Source organism: Dunckerocampus dactyliophorus, chromosome 12 (genome assembly GCF_027744805.1).
Source record: "Dunckerocampus dactyliophorus isolate RoL2022-P2 chromosome 12, RoL_Ddac_1.1, whole genome shotgun sequence".
Taxonomy (NCBI): Eukaryota; Metazoa; Chordata; class Actinopteri; order Syngnathiformes; family Syngnathidae; genus Dunckerocampus; species Dunckerocampus dactyliophorus.
In genome coordinates this window covers 17328883-17353832 of record NC_072830.1, presented here as the reverse complement: position 1 = coordinate 17353832, position 24950 = coordinate 17328883, and the positions used below count along the sequence as shown (strand labels likewise).

The 24950-nt window shown below is 39.5% G+C and overlaps 1 protein-coding gene across 1 annotated transcript in view; it reads left to right on the top strand.

Annotated features, from left to right (window-relative positions):
• The first annotated feature begins 8001 nt into the window (after positions 1-8001).
• ankk1 (ankyrin repeat and kinase domain containing 1) overlaps positions 8002-24950 on the top strand; it is a 33186-nt gene continuing 16237 nt past the window's right edge. The window contains exon 1 of the mRNA XM_054795326.1: positions 8002-8056. The gene's annotated coding sequence lies outside the window, so the exon portion shown is untranslated. The remainder of the gene's footprint in view (positions 8057-24950) is intronic.

Sequence of the window (24950 nt, the reverse complement as noted above, 5' to 3'; positions counted from 1 at the left end):
GACGTCTTGTCGCGTCAATACCTTGCGTTAGTCCAACTGTGTTCTTAATGTATTTTTTTCATCACAAAAAGGTCCTTCGTTGTTAGCATCCTATTAGCTAGCAAAACGTACAGGAAACGCAATCGGTTCTGTGCATGTGCAGAACGCGTCTACATCCGGTCGGCCTATTTTTTGGCAGTCACATGTTAGGCATGTGTAATCTACGCCATCCGTCTATCTATTTTACGGCAGGAATAATAATAATCTATCATAATCATCCATGTGGTGCAAGTGGATAAATCATAAGCCCTCTTTTCTTGGTTCCATAAATTATTTTAAGTTTTTTTCGCCACTGAAAAAATACAGACGAAAAAGCATTTGCTAGGAAGATATGTTTGGATGGTAGTTCTCCATTAGTTCTAAAAAAAAATTGAGCCGAATCCTCTGGATTAATCCATCATTGCACTCTGATTATGGTATACGTAACCGGATATGACGTTTACGTCTGCGCTACGTTCATTGCGTTACTTTTCACAAAGCTCGGTCTTGGTGGATGTCATCCACCGATTGCGTTTCTAGTACGTATTGCGTGATGACAGTTGGAACCGGAAGTTAGCTACGTTAAGTTGCCCGATGTCATCAGCAGTGACTCTCAAAAGTGTTAACACAAACCACGTTTTTATAGTTTTACATACATTTAACAATTCTAAATGCATATAAATGACAAATGAAAGGGATACATTAACATTTAAAGGAAAACTGCACTTTTTTGGGGAATTGTGCCCGTCATCCACAATCCTTGTGCCAGACATGAACACATATGTCTTTCTCTTTTCTTTGCGTTCTCAATATCGCAAAACAGCTAAGAAGTTGCAGCTAAAAATGCACGTAATGGGAAGCACATATTCCACCAATACATAGAGTCTTCTGAAAAAACCTAAAAAAAATATGCCAACAACACTCCATTTACATAATGTGACCTGCATATTAACCAAGATACAGCGACATTGTTATTATTACTGTTGTTACACCGAAGAACTATGTTCTTCGTGTAGTGACACCTAACCACACCACACCGGCTAGCTTCAACACACACTTGCTCATAGTGTGTCAGCGCCGCGCTCACAACGTTTGGAAAAGTTAACAACAGCTGTAGCATTTGTTTCGATGCTGCTATGTGAAATCAATGCGCCCAGGAAGAAAGTTGCAATCATGCTTGAAGTGACCAAAATACTATAAGTATTACATTATATCATGAATGTGCCTGTTACAGCATGGATATAAAATCATAAAATGTTGTTGGAGGTTTTTGGAGGTGTTTTAATAGCGGATTTTGTAGGATGTGTCCCATTACGTGCATTAATTACCTGTCTATTTTTAGCTGTTTTCATATCTTTAGAACACACAGAAAAGAGAAATATGTGCGTTCATGTCTCACATAAGGGTTGTGGATGATGGGCAAAATTCCAAAGAAAGTGTTTTTTTCCTTTAAAGTTACTTTTGCTTTTATTGTAGACCTGACTGTTCCCAAAGACACAATATGGCAGCGAGATCAACCACCACCACCATCATCAAATTTTCAGTCACATCAAGAATCACGTCTTCAATGAAGGTAAAAATAACCTTGAAGGTTCATTAATCTTTTTCATTCATCATTTATATGTATTTACATGCATTTCGAATGATCAATACTTTTTTTGGCGAAAATTTTAGTCTGTTGATGTTTGTTTTGGTTACAATCGGACCTTCTGGAAGTAATTAATGATGCTAAGCAAGATTCTACTCTATCGCTGTACTTTCCTAAAAAGAAACATCAATTTTCATATTTAGTATTTGATTTATTTTTGAGAGTTGTCATTAGTTTTTATGCCTTTATGCAAAGCAGGAAGAGGGCGTCATATAATGTACAGTAATGCTTTTAGCACATTCACATGTTGGCACCCTGGAGGCAGCCGGGGAAGCCGATGCATATGGTCCCTTTAAAACCCATGTATGTGCCGAACTGTGATTATGGCGTACACTTACACCCCTACATCCATCTCACATTTGTGTCACATGGTTATTAGGTCAGTGCCATAGACCTACTTTGCAGAGAGATGTAAGGTGTATCCCAAAGATTTACGTGTCTTTTTTCCCTCCCAATATATATTTTTATGCTACCATTCCTCTTTTGTATACTGATTTGTTCATACAGTATTATTGTTTCCAGATCCCATATGCTTCAAGAGTTACAGTATCCCTGTGCTTCCGGTGTCCTCATCTATTTACTTTATGTTCCCTAGATTTATTCCAATGTTTCTCCAGTTATATGTCCCAATGCCCCTTCCGTCCCAGATTTAGTTCTCCCAGTGCATTAGCAAGGATATGTATATCTTTCCAGGGTAACAGTCTCTTATATTCCGAGTGTCCACTGTTTTGAACCATGTTCCCATGATTTCTGCCGCTGTTCCACCTCTCAGATTGATTCTTTTCTAAGATTTGCTCTCCCCATCTTTCCCATGCTCAGATGCCTCCCCACATCTATGCAGTTTTCACTGTATGTGCTCTGCTTTCCAGATTAGTTCCTCTTACCTGGGTTCTAAGCTGCCCATCTCCCACAGGGTCCTATTATCTCCTGGCAAAGTTTTCTCCGATATTGCTATGTTTCTTTGTTATAATCACTGATACGGATAAATCAAAGGCGTTCAGTACTTTTTGCAGTTAAATGATAAGCACGGCATGTGTTTATATCCAGACATCAGATAAGCTACAGTGGTTTGACCACTCTGTTTCATTGGACATGCCCCAGTTTACAGGCACGCATACTAACCCCAATGTAACATGATATTTTTGACCTAGAAAACTCTCTCAGAAAAAAAATGCATCATCTTATTATTTAGTCTAGAGATTTATGTGGACAAACCAACAGGTGGAACCAAACAACTTCCTCTCAAGGGAGTCGATAGTTTTTTTTTCCAGTCACTCACACACACCAGCGACCACCACTGTTCATTTTCATTTCGCTGATGTATTTGAAAATGTTGAGCTATTTCAGTGGCTCAAGAAGGACACCTGTGTACAAAAATGGGCTGCTTTGAATTCTGGTTCAAATACAACAGTCGAAGATAAATTGATTTTTTTTTTTTATTGAAGTGTTTTGTGAGTACATTTATAGCAACACACACCACAAGTCTTACCTATGTCTTAAATGGCTTACTTACTCTTATTATGCCTACTATATTGGGTAAAACGAGTGTAAATGTGACCATTGGGGCATTATTTCATATCTAGAGGGCTCTAATAATGTTAAAAAACGTATTTAGATGGTTTGTAAACAGGTGTTCTGTTCTCTAACTGCAAAAATATTCAATTTATAAATAAAGAATCCTACTTTGTGGAAATTGTCTTATCACAGTCGGATCTGGAACCAATTTACCATGATAAACAAGGAATTACAGTACTGTACAGTGATACTTGGGTTAACGTCCGCCTCGGTTAGCACGTTTTTCAGTTAATACAATTTTTGCGCCGGGCATAACAGTCTATCGACCCGGCAGCGCATCGAGGGTGACACTCGGTGTTTCTGCCTGTCTCGTTTTACATCCATAACACGCATTTCGGCTTCCAGCAACAAAACATAAGTCGTCCAACTTACTGTGACAGGTTTGCGGCATCCACAGTAAAACATAGCACACGTCACCAGACATAAGGCATCCTCGCCGGCGCACTTCCATGACGTCACTGCCGCCAGCGGTTGTTTTTTTTTTTCATTTTCCATATTAAACGGTTCTACAACATTGCAAATTGTGGTTGCAGCAGAATGTGTTTATTTTGTGTCGTTTTGTTCATTGATGCTTTTGTGGAGAGGGGGTGGGGGTCGGGGATTCCAACAAAACTAGGTAAAAGTGATGTTAAATGTTCAGTTGCCCATTCATTTGTCATTTGTAATTATTTTTTGCATCATTTTCTGCATGTAAAATGTGTTATGTGTTAACATTTTTGGGTGTCTGGAACAAATTAATTGGATTTACATTATTTTCTACAGGAAAATTTGCTTTGGTTAGAGTCCGTTTTGGTTTGATTCGGCCCCTCTGCAACAAATTAATGACGTTAACCAAAGCATCACTGTATATGTTTTTTTTTAACCAAAAATACATAAAAATACGTAAACTGCTGAATACTGCTAAAAAAACCAACCTTTGTTCCAAACAAGTACAATGTTCAAATTGACACAATAAAATCAAGGACATGGATGTGTGCGTCGTGAACGAGTCATTCATGTGAGTAATTCTGCAAGTAGGGGCCAGTTGCGGCCCTTGACTTCTTTATTATTGGCCCGCGGCATGTAGAAATAAAATTAAACACAAAAAAAAAACATCAAAAGTGAAGAAAAATAGCGCAAAAAGGCGCAATGTAAAGAAAAAAGCTGAAATGTTGATACTAATTAATAACACAAAGCTTTGGCTTTAAATATATGTAAATAGTGTTTTTCAGCCTTTTTCTAAAAAAAAAAAAAAAAAAAAAAAGATAAAAATAGCGCAATGCTCCCTGCAGCCTTTGGTTTTTCTGTCATGAAACGCGGAGCTGATGACAGCTTGACCCCCAGTATGCAGACACAGGCGTCGGTGGTGGAAAATAAAAATACTTTAATCAAGCATGTGCAGGATAAACAGCAGAAAGCGACAGAAGTGAAAAAAAATACCGTGTGAAAAATCACACACTGTATGAACAGGTCGGAAGAATGTTCATGTGACAGCACAGGCAACGAGCAAAGATACGATGAACCAGCGCCATACCTTAGACGACGCTGAGCTTTTAAACCCCACTAATTGCGATTGCGGCCAGCTGTGCATAAAACCACTGGGGTGAAGCGGCTGCAGCTTCCCCGTAGCAGGAAGTGCAGCACACCAAAATAAGAGCGCAGGACAGGAAGCGCTGACTCCTGTCCTGTGGAACATGACAGTCCTCTGTGGGAAAAATTTGGACACCCCTGCTCTAACTGCATTGGCATAAATGCATTAGCCCCATGGAAAAAGCATCTTGCCTTAAATCAGCTCTCCTTTCCCTTTCCTGCCCCAACTCCCAACTGCATCACGGGTGCTCTTCAAAGACCTGAGTGTCACTGACTCGCGGGCGCTCGCTGAGCATCTATATCTCAGCTGCTGAACTAGTGTTGGTCTGTTCCTCCATGATGGGTGACTCAAGTGAGTCGAATACTGCAGTTCAGTGAACGAGTTACTCATAAAACCTTGAGTCGGTAAAAGGAATGGGGTTTACATACATTCCTTTTAAATGACTGTTTTTAGCGTTCACGTTGCATCATCACAGTGTACAATAGAAACAACAAAACATGTTTTCTACGACGATGTTAGACCGTGACATATTATTCCTAAACACATTATAAAATTACATGCATGAATTATTCATAACAATAATGCGAGCATGTCATTCTGTTTATGGGAGAACACACATTTTGTACACGATGCCGATTTATTCAGCTGGAGGAGCGTGTATCATTTTCAAATAACATGCAAGACTACTGTTGTGTTATCTCTGTGTGGCAGCATCAACCCGTGATAATTCCGAGATAATCCAGTGTAGAATCACATTTTAAAAAAAAGAACAAGATTTTTTTTTTAAACCTTGGATAGATAACAAAGACCTTAGAAATAAAATATATAAATACACGAGAAAAAACAGTAGATACAAAATTTTTACTCATTAATTCACAAAAACAATGTAACCAAAAAATGTCATATTCCATGTATAAATACTCTATATGAAGCCCAATTTGATAAAAGCACACATGTGCAGTGATATTAAAGGGAAGCTGACCTTTATCTAACATGATTTCCTTTCTCTTAACCTTTCAACTCCATTCAATTTAAAATATTGATCGCAAGCCGGTCTGCCTTTTCACTGCCTTCGTGTTTACTGTGCAATGTGGTTTGGCACGTATATGCTGACAAGACCTGTCTACCTTTTTTTCCTCTTCTGTTAAGGTTTGCGTTGGTCTCTTAGGTTTGGCTGTGGACCGTGCGGCTGCTCGGTGCCCTGTCAAGCCATGCCGGCCCCGCCGTTGGCCTCCTGCAGATGATTAATTACTATGTAACTTACGTGCACTGTGATCTCAGCACCTGCCCGAGGAAGCGCTGTGAGAGGGTAAGGCAGCAGTGAGTGTGGGTAATGAACGCAAGCAAGTGATTTACATGTAGTGGCTGAAGGAATATATTACTACATGTTTTCAAGTTACAATATAATACACTTGAACGAAACAATGTGTATCAAGTTGCTTGCCTGCTTATCCCAATAATAGTTTACCCAGAACCCCGATGGTCAGGCTAAAACTATTACATTCAATGCAGTCCACCATGGCTCTAGAATGTTAAGAGCTATTTACAAATAGGAACATCGCCATGGGAATCCAAGCCAAATGGGAGTTTAAAGAAGACCCCACTTCTCTAAGGGTTCCAAGGACTACAATAATCCCTCATTTATTTATTTATTGGTTCCAGACCGTGATAAGGATTGAATCCGTGAAGTAGGATTCTTTTATAAATGGAATATTTTCGTAGTATGGCATAGAAAACCTCTTTATGATCTTCTAAATATGTTTTTTTAGTCATTATTAGAGCCCGCTGGACATGAAATAACAACCCATAGTCACTTTTACACTCATATTACCCAATATATATACATTTCAACACTTGTCCATGTCTTTGGTTTGTGTAGTGTTCACACTGGAACTCAAGTGAACCGCACCGCACCAGAGTTCACTTACGAACAGACCGAGATCTCTGAAGCGCCGTCCGCTTGTTTTTGTTCGGGTGATCGTGTTCACATTTGAGCAAACGAGCCGTACTAGCAGAGTTTTAACCAAAGCAAACCGAACGCACACTTACTTGCAAGAAAGGGCAAAGATATTTTTTGGGGCTGTATTAAAAATCAAAAGGCGAGACGATGTTTTTAATAAAATATGGGGGGGAAAAAAACACATAAAAGCCATTCTTAAAGTGGATAAGGAATGAATAATAGACACGTCATCTCGCGCAATAACTCTCTGAAGCCGTTTCCTCGGTGTGAGGGGTGTGACATACCGGCAAAGAAAAAGGGGGCAGCCACACGCACGCCGCTTTATTCATCAAGTATGCGTCACGTCATTGTGCGCTCTGAAGGTCAGATATGGGCTTTGCAAAGTTGTGGAAAAGCACCGGCAGTGCAGAAAATGGATGCTGATGATGTGATAGCACCTGCTATCACCTGCTGTTGAGGGAATGAAGACAGTTTAATGGGGTGTGGCGTCATGTGATGTATTGCGAAAGCCTAAGGCAGAAGAGGGGAAAACCCTACAATCAAGCGCCCGAAAGCAGTGGTATCCACGGGTTTTGGACAATCGTGTCCAGGTTGTTTAAAATAGCTACCATTTGTTCCATCACGTACTGTATAGCATAAATCTGACCCGTGGGCTGTTTTTTCTTTACTTTTTAAACATATTAGCCTACAATGGATTGCTTTTTGCATGTTTGATCATTAGGGCTGTCAAAGTTTAATCAAATTAATCACAGTTTTCAAATTAATTGACCTTGATTAATCACCATTTGCCACTATGTGTGAATTTTGCCAATTTTTGCTGTATTTTATGAAGAGAAAGATAAATGACAGGACACAATTAAACAGTTTCATGGTGTCTTTGAACGCAACCCTTCATGGCTCACAATAACTCCATTAAAGTGTTATTCTGCTACTATTAAAGATACTAGCGTTAGGCAAATACATTTTCAGACGTGTGATATCTTTTAGCTTCATTAAAATTCCCAGTTAATTTGGAGTTGTTAATACATACAAATTCAAGTTGAACTCACATGTTCATTGAATTCACTTAAACGCAGCAAATTGTACTTCCGCACTAAGAATTACGTTAGTGAGTGATACGAATATCCACTTACTGGTTTTCTCTGTCTTTCTGTTCGTGCAGACCACACATACACGCATAATGAAGAGGTTGTGATTTTCGTAATGTCCGTGAATGCATCTCGCGGTGGTCTAGTGAGGAAGGAAGAAGTGTCGTTCCCAGGACAAGCGGACTCGAGACGTGTTTGTAAGTTGAAGATACATACTGTATATGGAATTGCACTGCTGTTCATGTGTTCCGCTCAGAATGAAGTTATTAAAGAGTCTGTGGGGACGCTATTGTGGGGACGTTATTGTGGGGACGCTATTGTGGCTCCAACTGCCGTCATAACAGAGAGATGTGGCTTGACTCAATGCACATGCTTTAATGACAGCAAAAAATGTTAACGTAATTCATGAAATAAATTATTTACCGATAGACCTGATCATAATTTTAATTGAATATGAATCTATCTAAGTTGTCTGCAACTTTCAGTATGTGGCCCTTGTTGGCAATCGTTTGGCCCCCCCTGGTGTACGCTGATGAATCAAACATTTGATTTTAATTCATCCTAGCCTACAAGACAAATCATTTACATAAGCGGCATACGTTATACAGTATCTCAATAGCTTGTTTGTCCAATGGCACAGACAGGCTGCATGGTTTAAATGTCCCTTACAAGCCTATATTCCTTTTTTAACATTCATCACAGAGCCGCACCTGCCTTATTTCACTTAGCATGTGTCTGCATCGGCCCCGCTATCTCAGAGAAAAAGCAGGACCCAACAACCCTTCTTCCAAAAAGTTAATTACCTGTTTGCCGCTCATGACATTTTTCACACCCTACATTTTTCTATTGTCTTTTCTTAACACTGCTTTCAGCAGACAAGCGTTGTTCCTTTGAGAGTCCACGTGCTATTGTCACCTTTCTCAGGAATCGCACACGCCTCTGTGTCGCAGTAAAACAAAGAAAGAATTCTACCTTCCCAGAGGGGCGAAGTAATCATTAGCACTGCCACGGGGAAATGAGAGATCCCAGTTATCTGAAGCATGCGACAGAAGGAGACATATTGACATATTGAACAGCAAACACTGCAGTTCTTATTGGGTTCATATTAAAGAAGTGTCGAAAGGTCTTGGGGGACGTACTGTACTTCTGAATAATCCTAATCAGACGTTTGTTTGTAATTCAATTTGAAATAACAAACATCAGAATTATTTGTGCTCAATTGTATGAAAATAGAACACAATAGTCATGTTCTTTGAAAGAAAACATTTGAAACAACAAGAAAAAGTAGTACCACAATAGTCATACAAAAAACAATGCAAGAAAAAGTTAAATAAAATAAGTTAAATAAATTAGTTCTTTTTTTAAAGAAAACAATGCAGAAAGTTGTAACAGTACAGTCATATCTTTTCAAGAAAAAATATGAAAATATTTGCGCTGAAGTCTTAGTTTTTAAGGAAAAAAATATTACGAGAAAAAAAAAATGCAATGATACAAGAAAAAAGTTGTAATTCTAGGAAAATTGTCTCTTTTTTTGCAGGATAATAACGCATATTACATATTTATCTGTTAAGAAAATTGTAGTAGTATAAAAAGTCATATTGTTTTATGAAAAAAGTTGAAATAAAAACAAAAATTACACTGGTCTTATTTTTTTTAAAGAAAAAAAATGCCATATTTCACGAAAAAAGCTGAAAATTGTGCAAGAATAGTATAAGTTTTCATGAAAAAACAAGTGAAAAACTCTATTGTAATGTTGCCAATATATATATATTTTTAATAAAATGTAATATTCAAAGTAAAGGGTTGTGCTAATTCAAGTTGCAATATTACAAAAAAGGTTGTAATAGTATGAAAAGTGATATTCTTTCAGGAAAAAGTTGTAATATTACACCATACGTTTTAATAGTACAATGATGCCATATTTTTTAGGGAAAAAATCCTGATACGAGACACTTAACATCCTCACCTGTCTACATTTATATGCCCATATTTTTGTCCTCATAATATTACAACTTTAATATAAGGGCTGCCAACCGTCCCGTGATAAATGGAATTGTGCCCTATTTAGAAACAAAGTTGTCCGATTTTGAGTTCAGAAGGGGCACACGTATTAGAGTGTCCCGTATTACCGTGAGAATGAAAAATACATTGTAAAATGTCAATGGAACTATTATATGACCTGGCACTTTAAATTAAATTTTATGGCAAATTTATTCTCTGCCCTTTAAAATAAATGGCATAATTCACCCATTCTCTTGCGAATCCCTGGTGGTGTAATGGTATACGCTTCTGGCTTGCATGGCATGGGGGCGCCGGTTTGATACCAGGCCAAGACTGTTTACAGTAATTTGTTATTTTACACCAAAAATAACTGATTGAACCATTTGGTTCCTGGGAAGTGGTCCATCCATCCATCCATCTTCTTCCGCTTATCCGAGGTCGAGTCGCAGGGGCAGCAGTCTAAACAGGGAAGCCCAGGTTACCCTCCCCCCGGCTAATTCATCCGGCTCCTCTCGTCGGATCCTGAGGTGTTTCCAGGTCAGTTGAGAGACATAGTCTCTCCAACATGTCCTGGGTCTTTCCGAGGTCTTTTACTACTACTACTACTACTACTACTACTACTACTACTACTACTACATTTTATTTGTATAGCGCTTTTCAGGGTACTTAAAGACGTTTTACAATGGAAGATAAAAAGAGAAGAAGCTAAATAACAAACAGAACAGAAAGGAACATTAAAATACAACAAACAGAACTAGAAACAAAACAAAGCAAAGCAAAGCAGCAATGTATAAAAAGTTCAACATTAAACAAATGGGTTTTAAGTTGTTTTTTGAAGGTGGGAAGGTCGGAGCAGGCACGCAGTGGTTGGGACAATAAATTCGAGATGGTGGGGGCAGCGATGGAGGAGGCTCGAGTTCTGCATGTACTGTAGTCTGTTGAGGATTTTGGATGGTGTACCATAGAGAATGCTATTGCAGTGGTCAGTTCTGGATGTGACAAAGGCGTGGATGAGGATTTCACGTATGTGATGGATGGAGTCGGGCTATGTTCTTCAGATGGACAAATGCAGTCTAGGTTATTTGTTTCACATGTGGGTCAAATGAGAGGGTAGAGTTGAGGAGGATGCCAAGGTTGCGGTGAATGGGGATGGAGTGATGGTGGCGTTGTCCAGATTGAGGCAAGAAGTCCTGAGCGGATTTTGTGATGTAGTTAAGACCAATGATGATTATGTCTGTTTTGTCACTGTTAGGTTTGAGAAAATTGTGTTTCATCCAGGTTTTGATATCAGTTAGGCAGTTGGTGAGGGTGAAGTGGTTATTGGAGTTGATGGAGGTGGTACAGATGTATAGTTGTATGTCATCAGCATGAAAACTGCGGCCATGATGACGGATGATGTTACCAAGTGGGAGGATGTAGAGGATGAAGAGGAGAGGACCACGCACTGAACCTTGTGGAACACCTTGTGATAAAAGGGCTGTGGAGGAGGAGCAGCAGTTGATATGCACAAACTGTATGACTGAAGCCAGGACAGAGCAGAGTCGGTGCTATTCAGTGTGGTCTTGAGACGAGACAGGAAGATAGAATGGCTGATGGTGTCAAAGTCTGCGGTGAGGTCCAGGAGGATGTGGATGCTGAGATGGCCGGAGTTGGAGGAGAGAAGATCATTAGTGACTAAGAAGAGCTGTTTCAGTGCTATGTTTTGGACGGAAGGCCGACAGGAGCGGATCAAACAGGCTGTTGAAGTTGAGCAGCTATGACACGTTCAAGAACAGGAAGGGGAGGTTGGATATGGGGTGGAAATTAGCAAGGTTGTCAGAATCAAGACCAGGTTTTTTTACTGGTTTTACTGGTCAGGGGTGCCCTGAAGGGGTGCCCAGGGAGGCATTCAGGAGGCATCCTGACCAGACGCCCAAGCCACCTCATCTGGCTCCTCTCAGTGGTTCTTCCAGATGACGGTGCTTTTCACCTTATCTTGAAGAGAGAACCTAGCCACCCTATGGTGAAAACTCATTATGGCTGCTTGCACCCGCGATCTTGCCCTTTCGGTCAGTACTCGTGACCGTCGTATTACAGTCATCCCTCGCAATATTGTGCTCCCTCATTATATTGTGGTTTTTCAGAAATTAATAAATTCATTAATGATGTCTGTTTCGTGGTAGACTGTGGTCTATTAGTCAAAACAAAGTAATACAAGTGATGTAGTATTCTGGTGACTAGGCAGCAGTAATGGCACAAAACACTGAGACATTACCTTACATTACATTACCTTAACACTGCGTGACAGTGTCCGTGTCCGACATGATAGAGTGAAAACAAGTTCTCTTCCCATTCCGTGTGGAATTGGTAAGTTTTTGGCTTCTTAAGTTTAGAAGAAATCAATTTGAAGCTAATTGGTTAGCTCACTAGCTTGTTAGCTTGCTAATAATAGGAGTGACTATAGGCATCGAGGGAAAGGCTTCTTGAGATGTCATCTGTACTTCTGTGAAGAGGGTGTCGGACGTTTCTCTCCTCATCCGAAGAGCTTCGTCAGCAAACTAATAAGTGCTGGTAGCCTAGGCCTTAAGTACAGTAAGAGTGGGTGGAATTGGTGTGCCAACACCCTCCTCCTATTGGTTCCTTACACTAAGCCTGGGCGGAGTAGTGGTCTAATCCTCTCCCGCCATTAGCACCTCCGATAAAAGGGAAGTGTCGCTCCCTGAGTTGGGTATGAACGACTCTGAAGTGGCTCGTTAGCATCTATTGTTCTGGCTCGGCCCTGGCTCTACCTCATTTGCAAGACTAAGAGCTGTGGGTTTCGGTCTCAGTAACCTGCTGAACACAGGGTCCAAATTAAACCTCAAACCACCATTCCGATTCAATGATGGGTTCTGTTGTTTGACAAAAATAGCTTCCTTTACTCCTCTTTCAAACCATCTGTTTTCTTTGGGCAAAATCTGTACCTCGCTGTCCTCAAAACTTAGTGCTGACCACATCTGCCAATTATTGGAAATTTGCCTTAACACTACATATTTTCAGTTTAGAGGGAAATTTTACAGACAAATTCATGGTTGTGCTATGGGCTCACCAGTCTCACCCATAGTGGTGAATCTGTACATGGAAGAGATGGAGAAACAGGCTCTCACATCCTTCTCAGGGACAAAACCAAGGCGCTGGTTTAGATACGTGGATGACACCTTTGTCATAATCAAAAAACAGGAAATTCAGTCTTTCACAGATCACATCAATGCGGTGGACACCAATATCAAATTCACTCGCGAGGACACTATAGAGAACCAACTAGCCTTCTTAGACTGCAAGGTAATTATAGGAGAGGACAGACAGCTACTACAGAGGTCTTTAGAAAGGCCACACACACTGACCAATACCTGCTTTTTGAATCAAACCATCCACTACAACATAAACTAGGGGTTATTAGGACCTTCCAACATAGAGCGGAACAAATACCAACTAGTGCTGAGGGAAGGAAAAAGGAGACACAACATGTCCAGAGAGCGCTCTCAACCTGTGGGTACCCACGGTGGGCTTTTAACAAATGTCAAAAGAAGAAAATAGGGAAAGAAACCCAAAAGCCCACAGAAGCAAAAAGGAAAGGAGTGGTAGTCCCTTATGTAGCTGGGGGTCTCCGAAAAACTCCAGAGGATCTTATGGCAACACAAAATTCCTACCTATTTCAAACCAGTAAATACCCTGAGACAAAAATTAGTGCATCCTAAAGACAAGGCTCCAAACCAAAAACAGAGCAATGTGGTCTATTCCATCCACTGTAAAGATGAGGAATGCAAAGAGCACTACATTGGGGAAACTAAGCAAATGCTCCAAAAAAGGCTTTATCAACACCGCAGGGACAATTCTAGTGGTCCTCAATCAGCAGTACATCTACACCTTAAAGCGACCAATCACTCTATATTGCAGAAATTCATTTATCACGGTCGGTTCTGGAACCAATTAACTGCTATAAATGAGGGATGACGAAACCCCAAAATGTGCATCTAACTAAAATCGTGTTTGAGTCAAACAGTATCAAAATCGTTTCACACAAAAATAAAAAGGAGAACAAAAAAATTTTACGACACTAGTAAAAGTGAAAACAGTTGCGTCGGCCGGCCCAGCCAACCAAGTGTCCCTTTTTTTTCCAGGGAGTTGCCAACCATATTTAGGCTTCATGTTTCTTCTTGCTTGATGCGAGCCTCTCATTTGTATGCGCTCGGGACTGCAATTCCGTATTTTCTTGCTTTTACACTTTTGTGCATGCACCCATCAAGCTCTTACATCACCGTAGTGACTGACCTACCTTCAGTTGCTCATTGAGGCTTGACCAACTTCACCTTGTTTTCTATATGTACGCAGGAGGAAAGCCAGGCCTCCTGTGACCGAAGAAGGAGTGCTGCCAATTACGCTGATCGTGCCCTTTTCCCAAAATAGCAACAGACAATTGCATTAGACAACAGACATTGGTGGCAGTCAATCGTATTAGTCCCGAACAGAGCACAGAGCAGACTGGATGATGAGGAGCCATCCAATTCACACGTCCTCTCGTAGGTGACACAGCTGCTGCAGTCAAATCTCACACTTAGCCATCAGCGTTCCATTAGCCCCCTTCGAAAAATCCACACCGCGCCCAAACATAAGAAAGGCGGCTCCCGTCCTGGAGCCAACAAATCAATACTCTTCGGATATCACGTTGAGAGTCCTAGCTGGTTAATAATGCTTTTAATATCATGTGTGCATTTGTGACTTGACATTTCTATCGAGCCGCTGTGATGAACAGTTTAGCAAAGGTGTCTGGATGCGGGAAATTCATGCTCATTTATCACTGCGAGAAAATAAGAACCCTCTGTAATATTGATTGTGTTCTTTTGAGGTCCCCCATATCATCGCAGTCACGTTGTGAATAATAACACCATGGCAAATCATGCAATAAGTAAACACGGGCTTCTTACCCGAGAAAGTAATGTCAGATTCAGGAGTTGATAACTCATTTTTAAATGGTTATTTCTTATTTTTTAAGCATCTTTGTTGGCAAAAACCCATTTCCTCGCATGGTCCTAATTAGCATAGATAAACACCCGCTTGTTCCCCATAGGAGACCGTATGGTTGCATGCGTAAACACAAACTAAGGGGAGAAGTCGATAAGAGTTGGGAGAAATCCAAATGCTGAAGCACAAAGCCAAAGCTAATGGAAAGCCAGAGTCAAAGCACAGAATAACTTGAGCAAATGTGAGGGGAAGGTACTGCTGCAGGAAGGAAATGCTAAAAGATTTGTATTATTCAGTAGCACCACAAGTTAACACAGTGAAACAGGTTTAAAAAAAAAAAAACAGAGGGAGAACTTGGAGACCAGCCCAGAGCCATCAAAGCTGGACCAACACATTAATATACTGCGGATCACCGGATATTAAGTCCCTAATGCATAATAAAATGTTGATAAATATTTAAAATCAGTATCATGACAAAGATGTGTTTGGAATTGAATTCTAAATAATAAACAGCTCCCTTAATTCTGTCATCCGCATAGAATCAAGCAAGAAATATTAGCTATCCTCTATAGTACAAAAATAGTCATCTTTTTTTCCAGGAAAAAGTAGTAATATCGTGAAGAAAAATGGTAATAGTACAAAAAGTCACATTTTTTTTCCAATAAAAATGTCAAAATATTAAAAGAATAAAAAGTATGACAGTCGTCCCTCACTACATCGTGGTTCAAACATCGCTCCCTCGCTCTATCCTAATTTTTCAAAAACCAATTAAGAAATGATCGCTGTTTGAAACACTTTCGTAAGTTTATAACAAACAAATTGGAGGCAAATTAGCTTGATAGCTTGCTATATGCTATGAGCGGCGGATGTCTTTTATGTCCCTGCATTGATCCCTTAGCCTGCGCGTAAGAGTTGCGCAATGTGGCGTAAACAAAGAATAATAGGAGTGTTGAGGTGACTATAGGGGTGTTATTTTGTGTCTACAGCACTCTAGTAATGGTAAAAAAAAAAAACATATTTATGCTCTAACTAAAGAAAATATTCAAGTTATTAACATTGAATGCTACTTCGTGGAAATTCACTTATCGAGGGACGACTGTATGTTTATCAATGCTGTTTTGCGGATGAATATGGCCACTTATTAGTCCAAAAATATTTCAAGCATAAAAATGGCAAAATTAACTAAAATACATATGTAAGGCATTCAGAAGACACATTCAAAGACACTGTGAATGATGTGTAGAATTCCCCACTGGTCACTAGGTGTCGGTGTTTGGTGTGACACACACGCACATGCTCACGACTTGATTGCCCCAACAGCAGTCTTTTATTGCAGGTTTCAATGATCTCACGACAGTCACAATAGTAATAACATAATAATCATAATAATCAGAATAAAAACACAGGCTACAGTTGTGGCCATACCAAATGCCAGGCTCAAACACAACTCTGAACCCCTGACGTCTCTTCCTGTCCGCCCGCCACTCAGCTCCCCTTGGGAACACATTTATAGCAACATACATGAGTCTTATTTATGTCTTAAATGGGTTATTTACCTTGTGATGTCTGCTATATCGAGTAATATGAGTGTAAAGGTGACCCTAGGTCATTGTTCCTGCAAATTTTTCCAAGTGTCTGAGCATACACAGAAACGACTTGAGCATCGCCCGCTGTTAGCGTGCACACTTGTAGTATCACACCTGTCCAAAACCTGAGAACTTGAACTTTCATTCTGTGTTTTTTTTTTTGTATATGAGTGGGTTCAAGAGGTCAGCAAGGCGTACAGGTTTTTCTCATCCAATTCATGATCTGAATCTAGTAGGAAACACCTAGTTTATCATTTTCGCATTACATTTCTTTTCTTGTTTACCATTTACTTCATTAATTATGTATACGGAACTTTTATTTCCTTTCTGTTTTGCAGCAGCCTGCTCGAGCACTATTTCATTCTGGAAATGAACTTGAAAGTGATGACACTTTTGCCGTATGTGTTTACTTTTTGTCTAAATAAAAAATGAAAATTAAAAAAAAATCTCAACTGAAAAAAATAACCACCTGTAACACTTCTTGTACATGGTAAGTGGCGGCCATCGAAATAAAAGCATGCCCCAGTACCACATGCACAGTCAAGCCACTCATTTAGTCAACACTTTTCACTCAGCCAGACAGTTTTCGTTCAGAAAACCGTCTCAGAGCAGCCCTTTCTCATTTGAACAAGAAAAAATCTCACCCATATTCAACTCTTGTTCCTCTGTTCCCACATACTCTGACAGCCTGTCCACCTTAAAAGACCTTTTTTTTTTTTAATTTTAGCTTGGTGAGCTGATGTGGCACTGCCTGTTCGTTTTGCCATAATGTGTGGTTGGCAAGCAGCATTTAGCTCCTTTAACTCCCCTGCACCAATAGCTATGCTCTACCCTACAAAACAGAGGCATGTACTACTGCATGTAACGCGCTGTTAATGAATTGATTGGCTGCATAAATAAATACGTACCAACGGAATCTTATCATGGGCTGGACAGTGTTCGCCATTGTGTTGGTACCGCTTGTTGTCGCCCGTCACTCTCGGAGTTGCATTGCGAAATGGTCCAGAATAAATGGTTATGTGTTTATTTTATTTACAGTTGAGGCTGGATTTTATTTTTTTGCGCTGGAAGGATTTGCTGTGTGCTGAGAACACAAGATCAGAACACGATGGCGCAGGCGCGCAGCTTAGAGGGGTCGTTGTTACAGGTGTGTTATTTAATGTATAGAGGGTTAATAATGTTAAAGACTGTATTTAGAAGGTCATAAACAGGTTGTCTACAAAAAATTCTATTCATAAATAAGGAATCCAACTTTGCGGAAATTCACTTATCAAGGTCGGGTCTGAACCAATTACTGTACTATTTTTTTTAAATAGAAAAGTTATAATCAGACATAGAAGAATAGTCATATCGTCAAGAAAACGTATAATATTCCACAAAATTGTAATAGTAAAAGTTGTAATGTTATGAGAACATTTTATTTACAGTTGAGGTTGGATTTTATTTTTTTGCGCTGGAAGGATTTGCTGTGCGCTGAGAACACAACATAAATTAATAATTTATAAAATATATATATATTTTTTTTTAATAAATTATTAATTTTAAATGACATTTAAAATTACATTTAAAATTATTTATTTATTTTTTTTTACTATGACAACAAAATATAATATTATGAAACGTATTTTAATGGAAAAAAGAGGTGTAATTTTACAAAAAAGCCTATTTTTTTTCCAAGAAAAAACTGTGAAAATATGAAAAGTATGATAATTGAAATAAATTAAATTAATTAAATTAAATAAATAAAATTATATTGACACACTATATATACCTACAGTATATTCAAATAATATATTCAATATTAATGTAATAAAATAAAATGATAAACTCAACATTCTACAGTCTAAATTTATGCTCATATTCTATTTATGCTCTCTTACTATGACATTGTTCCCCAGAAATTAGGGCATTTTATAATAATTTTAATAATTTGTTTTATAAAATAATGATTTTATAAAAATCATTTTTAAAATGATTTTATTAAAGATTTTTTATACTGTATTTAGACTTGAGAGATGAGAATCAAAGGCACAACATCAGTGACTGGATAACATCCAAATGGAAGTCCTTTGTGCACAAAACGCTGCTCGATGAGAGTCCTATCAATCAGCCAACTGCAACAGGAACCAAAACAGGAAGTAAAAACCTGGTACCGCTGTGTAGCCCTTTGTAACCCGACAGATATCAGTCCTCATTTGAAACATCCTTAAAATGGACTACAAAAGGATCCAACAGAAAAGAGCTTTTATTACTTTTTCCTAGTCTGAGTATAGTCCATTCTGAACATATTGCTCAGCTTTGAAAGCAGATGTTCTCACATTTTTTTTTTAGGGGCTAGGGACCCCTCACTGTGGAGAAATGTTTCCATCTTAGGCCAATTAGTCTGTGCAAAGTTAATTTCCCTTGTGGATTAATGATCATTATCATTTTTAATGAAATTTGATCTCTGTTTAAAAAGTGATAAAAATTCAACCCTTGGACTAACAAACATGCAGAAAAATACACGCAGATGGGAGGTTTTCCCTCCGGGCAGATTAACAATTAGCTTATGTGCACTGATTTGAGACCATGACCGCAAACGATGGTGGTAAAGCATGCATAGTATTGTGTAGGGGCTTAACCGTAAGTGTATTTGTAATCTCATTTCTCCCAATATATACAATAAGGTCAGTCTCTGCTTGCTAGTTCCATTTCAACACCTTTACTTTGAAACTGAACATACAGAAATAATGCATGTCAGTTATGACTTGCAAAAGATACAATTATTTCTCTGTGAACATGTCTATGTTTTACTGCTGATAAACTAAAGAACAGAAAAAGGTAGAAACTAACTTTTTTTCTGATGAAAGACGGGAGTCTATTCTTTCTTGTGGTAGGGTTCCATGTTTGTATAGCCATAGAGCACAATATTCTGTGTGCCTTCAAAGATTACGGTAGTCAAAAATGGCAGGTACTGGAGGGGTTGTCTTTTGGAAAAATGGCTGGAATTGAATGAGTTCATATTGAATCCTACTTGATTTTGTCAGGTCTTGAACCAATTCACCATGATAAACGAGGGAGGACTGTACCTTTCTGAAAAAGAATAAGACGATGAAAGTGACCAATGTAAACAGTTTTAGCAAGTTTTAAATGTTACTACCGTAAATTCCGGTGTATAAGCCGCTACTATTTTCTCAAACTTTGAACCCTGCGGCTTATACACCGGTGCGGATAATTTATGGCTAACAACTACATTTCCCACATTCTAATCTTGTGACATCTCGTATACTTCAGAACTACTACTAACCGTTTAAATACGTATTTCAGAAAAAGCTATAACTAAGGTATCCAACAACGGCAAAAAAAAATTAGGAAACAACCAAATCAACTTGTCGCTCTAGCAGAGTGGAGCCGTTTTATGCACACGCTGCAGTTTACAGTCAGCAACAACAAGCACAGTTTATACTCAAATCAAATGTAAAACATTGTTGGATTTGGATTATTCAATAAACACCATAAATTAACTTTTTTTAATTTATAAAAAAAAAGAGGGGATGTATGAATTTTTGCAGCGATCGCGTTGTTGACACATACCTGCATCTATGATGACTCAAAGGCAGACCATGGTATCCCCGGACCCATTGTCCCGTGGTCCAGAGCGATAACTGCAGCAAAAATAATGTGTAATAGCCAGCAATTCTTCAAGTGACCTATGGAAAACTTACGCAATGTAGCACCACAGGCGTACATGTCATATCCTCTCATGTATACTATCCATCAATCAATAGAAATACAGATACAATCAATCATATAAACCAAAACATAAAATGCTGGGTTGTTCTCTTGAAGATTAGTAAAGTTGCTTTCTATCCACCTACCATAACACTATAGACACCTGGATATAGACGCTGTCTTCTTCTTCCTTTTGTTTATGGCGGGTTGCAACCAATGTTTAGGTGCATACCGCCACCTACTGTACCGGAATGTAGACGCAGTGCCTGGATGTAGACGCGTTTTTCTTCTTTGTTTTGTTTGTGGCAGGTTGCAACCAACATTTAGGTGCATACTGCCACCTACTGTAGTGGAATGCAGATGTGTTGAGCACATACACAGTGTTAACAAGTTAAAGACGATGGATTTGTCTGTCCGAGACGGAGCTATGTGCAACTTTTGCACAAGTCTTGCACAGATCCTTAGAGCGTGGAGCAGAAAAAACACTATCTTCAACTGGTTTCAAAAGGCTCGGACTACTGCAGGAGGACATGGAGAGCACACCAAAAGATAGAAAGTGACAGACAACGTGTGTGAAGAAATTATGACGCTGCTCAATTTTGACATGGGAGAGGAAGACTTTAGTGGTTTTAGTTCCCAAAAGGCCGGCAATGAATGACTTTTCTGGTAGGCTATTGTTATCTGAATTTCTCTTTGAGATGAATAACGTATGTGTCCATCTACAGTATGTTACATGCACTATTCGGCACTGTTTAAATAGCTGTGTTGCACCACTGTCTGGCGGGCACTGTTTGCAAAAAATAATTTCATTAAAAGTTTAATAAAAGACTTATAAGCGGGAAATTACGGTATTTTAAGTCTATAAAAGTAGGGGTCGAGGGGCTTGAAAAAGCAGTTGGACCCTAGTCTGTTTGGGTGTCTTTTGCACCTTCAACAGCATGCAGGAAACAGAACAAGGACAATGGATTTTAAAAGCAGGTTACTTAACAGAGGACATTGGGGGGGGGGGGCAATGCTAGTCAGTTCTCTCCGGTGTGGTGGAGCCTGCTAATGCGATTGGCCACAGCTACCACCTTGTGAGGTGCAGCTTCCATCAACGAAGATGGACTTCTTTGCCCTCAGGTAGCCTATCAGGAATCCCATCACGAGCAGCGGGTTTTCATTGGAACATCAATCTGTGAGACCGTCCCGAATAATTGTGGGAGTTAGCGAAGCATGGAACCGAGGCTGTCGGTGAATGTTAAGTTCATTTGTTACAACACCTGCATGCAGAGGTGGAGTTAGATGTGTTCAAAAAGGAGCGGGACGCTTTAAAGCAGTGGTTTTCAAAGTGTGAGGCGGCAGGAGTCTTCATGGGGCACGGCAGATTGACAGAAAAAAAAAAAAATTCAAACCACCTGGGCTAACTTCAAAATGAATAAATTTTTTGTTGACAACTGACATTATTGGCCAATACTGGCATAAAAATATGGGTATAATTTTTTGTGAAACTAATGATATTGGTGCGCGTGTGATCATGACGCTGTGCTCCACACAGCAACAGGCTTGTTAGCTCAGTATGTCCGCGGCCTGGAATTATTTCCAAGTTTCGCCTTTGGATTGTAAATGTGCAATGTGTAGGGGTGAGATTAAAACGTGAGAATATTTCTTGTTTGAACAGGACAGCCAGAAGTCTATCAGACCGTGAGCTATGGCATCGCTACTGTAAATAATAACATAGTCGTCCCTTGCCACTCTGCACTTCGAATTCCAAGGTTTCACTCTATCACGGTTTTACAAAAATATGTTAATTCAAAATTCATGCTGCATTGTGGCTGATTATGATTAGTCAAAAAAAACATACAATTTTACGTATGTTTGGCCTAAATTAAACATTTTCAAGTATAAAAATTGCTAAATGAAGTAAAATACAACTATAAGGCATTCAGAAGACGCATTCAAAAACACGATGACATGTAATATTCTAGACTGGTCACTAGGTGTCGGTAATGTTAAATTAATGAGACACGCCAGAACAAGAAGTAAAAAAAGAACAAGGAACTCTCCAAATGCTAACATGTGTAAGTCTACAATATGTCTTATATGTTTATTTTCTCTTGTTATGTCTACTATATTGGGTAATACGAATGTAAAGGTGACTATGGGGTGTTATTTCATGTCTAGAGAGCTCTAATAATGTTAAAAACATATTTAGAAGGTCATAAACAAGTTTTTTAAAGGCTCTAACTACAAAAATAATCAATTTCTACATAAGGAATCCTACATCGTGGAAATTCAGTTATCACAGTCAGGTCTGGAACCAATTAACTGCCATAAACGAGGGATTACTGTACACGCAATATGGAAGTGGCAGTACGCGAGGCAGGATTGGAACCGCACATTAAGTCCTTTGTGCACACTATAAACCTTGCAATCCAACCTACCTCGGTGGTCCCAGCATTACTCGCTCGTGATGTGTGTCATAAACCGGGCTTATTCAACACATCTAAAGTGTCTAGAGTGTACCCTTATGCTGCAGGTACCCTATCTGCGTGTGACTGAGTGATTCCTCCAGAGGTGTGTATTAATTGCTGCTGCCTGTGCACGCTTATATCATCATTTTTTCTCCTGATGTCTCCTCACATGTGAACCAAAACGGTTTTGACAGCCCGCCATAATGTTCCACTGTGAGCTTTGGTAAAATTAAGTATAATTTAATCTGTGATCGCATTAAGTCTGACAATAACGTGTTTACTGTGGACCCTAGGACATGTCTGAATGTGCAGTAAAACCTCCCACTCATGTGCATCCTTGTCCGGGCTTGCAATGTGATGAAAAATCCCATTGGAGGAGAATTATTCATGTTGCCAAGCTCGTATTTAAATGAGAGCTAGTCAAAAAGGACAACAGAGTCAGTGATGTTTCTCCCCTCCCCCAGGAGACACAAACTGTGGGACAAAATTGACAATGAGTCACATTTACAGTTTATAAACGATAAAAGGAAATGGGCTGCTTTCCAGCGAGGGTTGCACACAATTGTGCATCATGCTCACAGCACGGGTCATGGTGAATCTAAATGTACTTTAGATGACAAAACCCACGGGAGACGGCCCAAATATTTGTGTACAAAGCTACTAGTGGCCTACTGGAACGTATACACACCCTTTATATAATGAATGGTATGTCTCCGGCACACAATTTATGACCCTATAAACCCTAAAAAGACCTCTTTAAAGAAGTGTCCTAATCCCCTCTCCTAAACCATACTCTTTAAACCATTTGTTATGGAGATAAGAATAATAAACCACTCTCCTTTGATGATGCAAATGAGGGGGGCTAATTATAAACGTGATAAAAGGGGTTGGCACACTCTGAACTAAAGTGTAAACATCTTAGGCACACGTTGGCAAAGCGTGTTTGACTGCATAATTTAACATTTACATTTAATATACTGTCTTGAGTATCAAACTCTTTCTTACAGCAGTAGTTCTCAGTTATTATGCCCCCCCCCCGAAAAGGGACAGAATTTTTTTCTCTTCCCCCATTACTAATACTGTTGCAACCCCTACCGTATGCAGGCATCGTCATTTTTCCTGGTCTTTTTATTCCGGTTATCGTCACTTGTTTTCCTTGCCTCTGATGCCTCTTTTGTTTTACTTTTCATTTCTGTCAAAAACGTCTCCTGCGTTCATCCTTCATCAGCTCTGCACACGGGTGTTCCTGTATATTTCTTCTCCAGGCAGCCTGTTGATTAGTTTGAGAACTTGTGTATCGTTCAAACATGAACACGACGCATGAAGACACTGATACGGAAAGTCCCAAACCATAAAAAAATACACCAAGGTTATTGAACATTTAAAAACGTCAACTAACATTTTTGCAGTCGATTCCTGAAAACGTTGTCATGTAGAGAATTTTTACAGTGAGTCCTTAATGCACCCCTGATCGAAAGGATCTTAAGGGGGTTCTAAGTAGAGCTTCAAAATGCAAAAAGAAGAAATGGGAGTGAGACAAAAGAAATTTGAGAAAGCAATTTATTGCAAACAACCATTAAAGTGAAAGATCAGCTGATCAGGCCATAGCCTTTAACAGCCAAAATCTTCAGATCCGTCTGGTATTCACACTGTCATGATCTCTTGATGGCAAAGGCAAAAAAAGCTTTCTCTCTTTGAACGCCGTCGGATTGTTGAGTTGCATAAGCAAGGCCTCTCGCAGCGTGTCATTGTTGCTGAGGTTGGATGCAGTAAGACAGTCACTTGAAACATCTTAAAATATCCTGAGGATTACGGAACAAAAAAGTCAAGTGGTAGACCCAAAAAAATGTCAAAAGCCCTGAACCGGAGGATCCGATCGGCTGTCCACGAAGACACGATATAAATGGAGGTTGTTACTGGTGCCGAGCGCAGTCCAATAACCATCAGATGGCATCTGTGAGAGAAGAGTTTTACAAACAAAAAACGCCTTCAAAGGCCTCATCTCCTTCAACAACAGAAAATTGCCCATTTGGAATTTGCATGAGGTCACCAAACATGGGACATTGAAAGGCGGGAGAAAGTTTTATTCTCTGATGAGAAAAAATGTAACCTTGACGGTCCTGATGGCTTCCAACGTTACTAGCATGACAAGAAGGTCCCACCTGAGATGTTTTCCACACGGCACCATCATGATCTGGGGTGCTTTTTCCTTCAATGAAACAATGGAGCTTCAGGTTGTGCAGGGGCGTCAAACGGCAACTGGCGTCAAACGGTATACCCATGGTGGAAAGAGCTTGGACACCCACGATATAGAGGATCTTTGACCAGCGTAAACACATTGCTTGTGTTTTAATTTATGA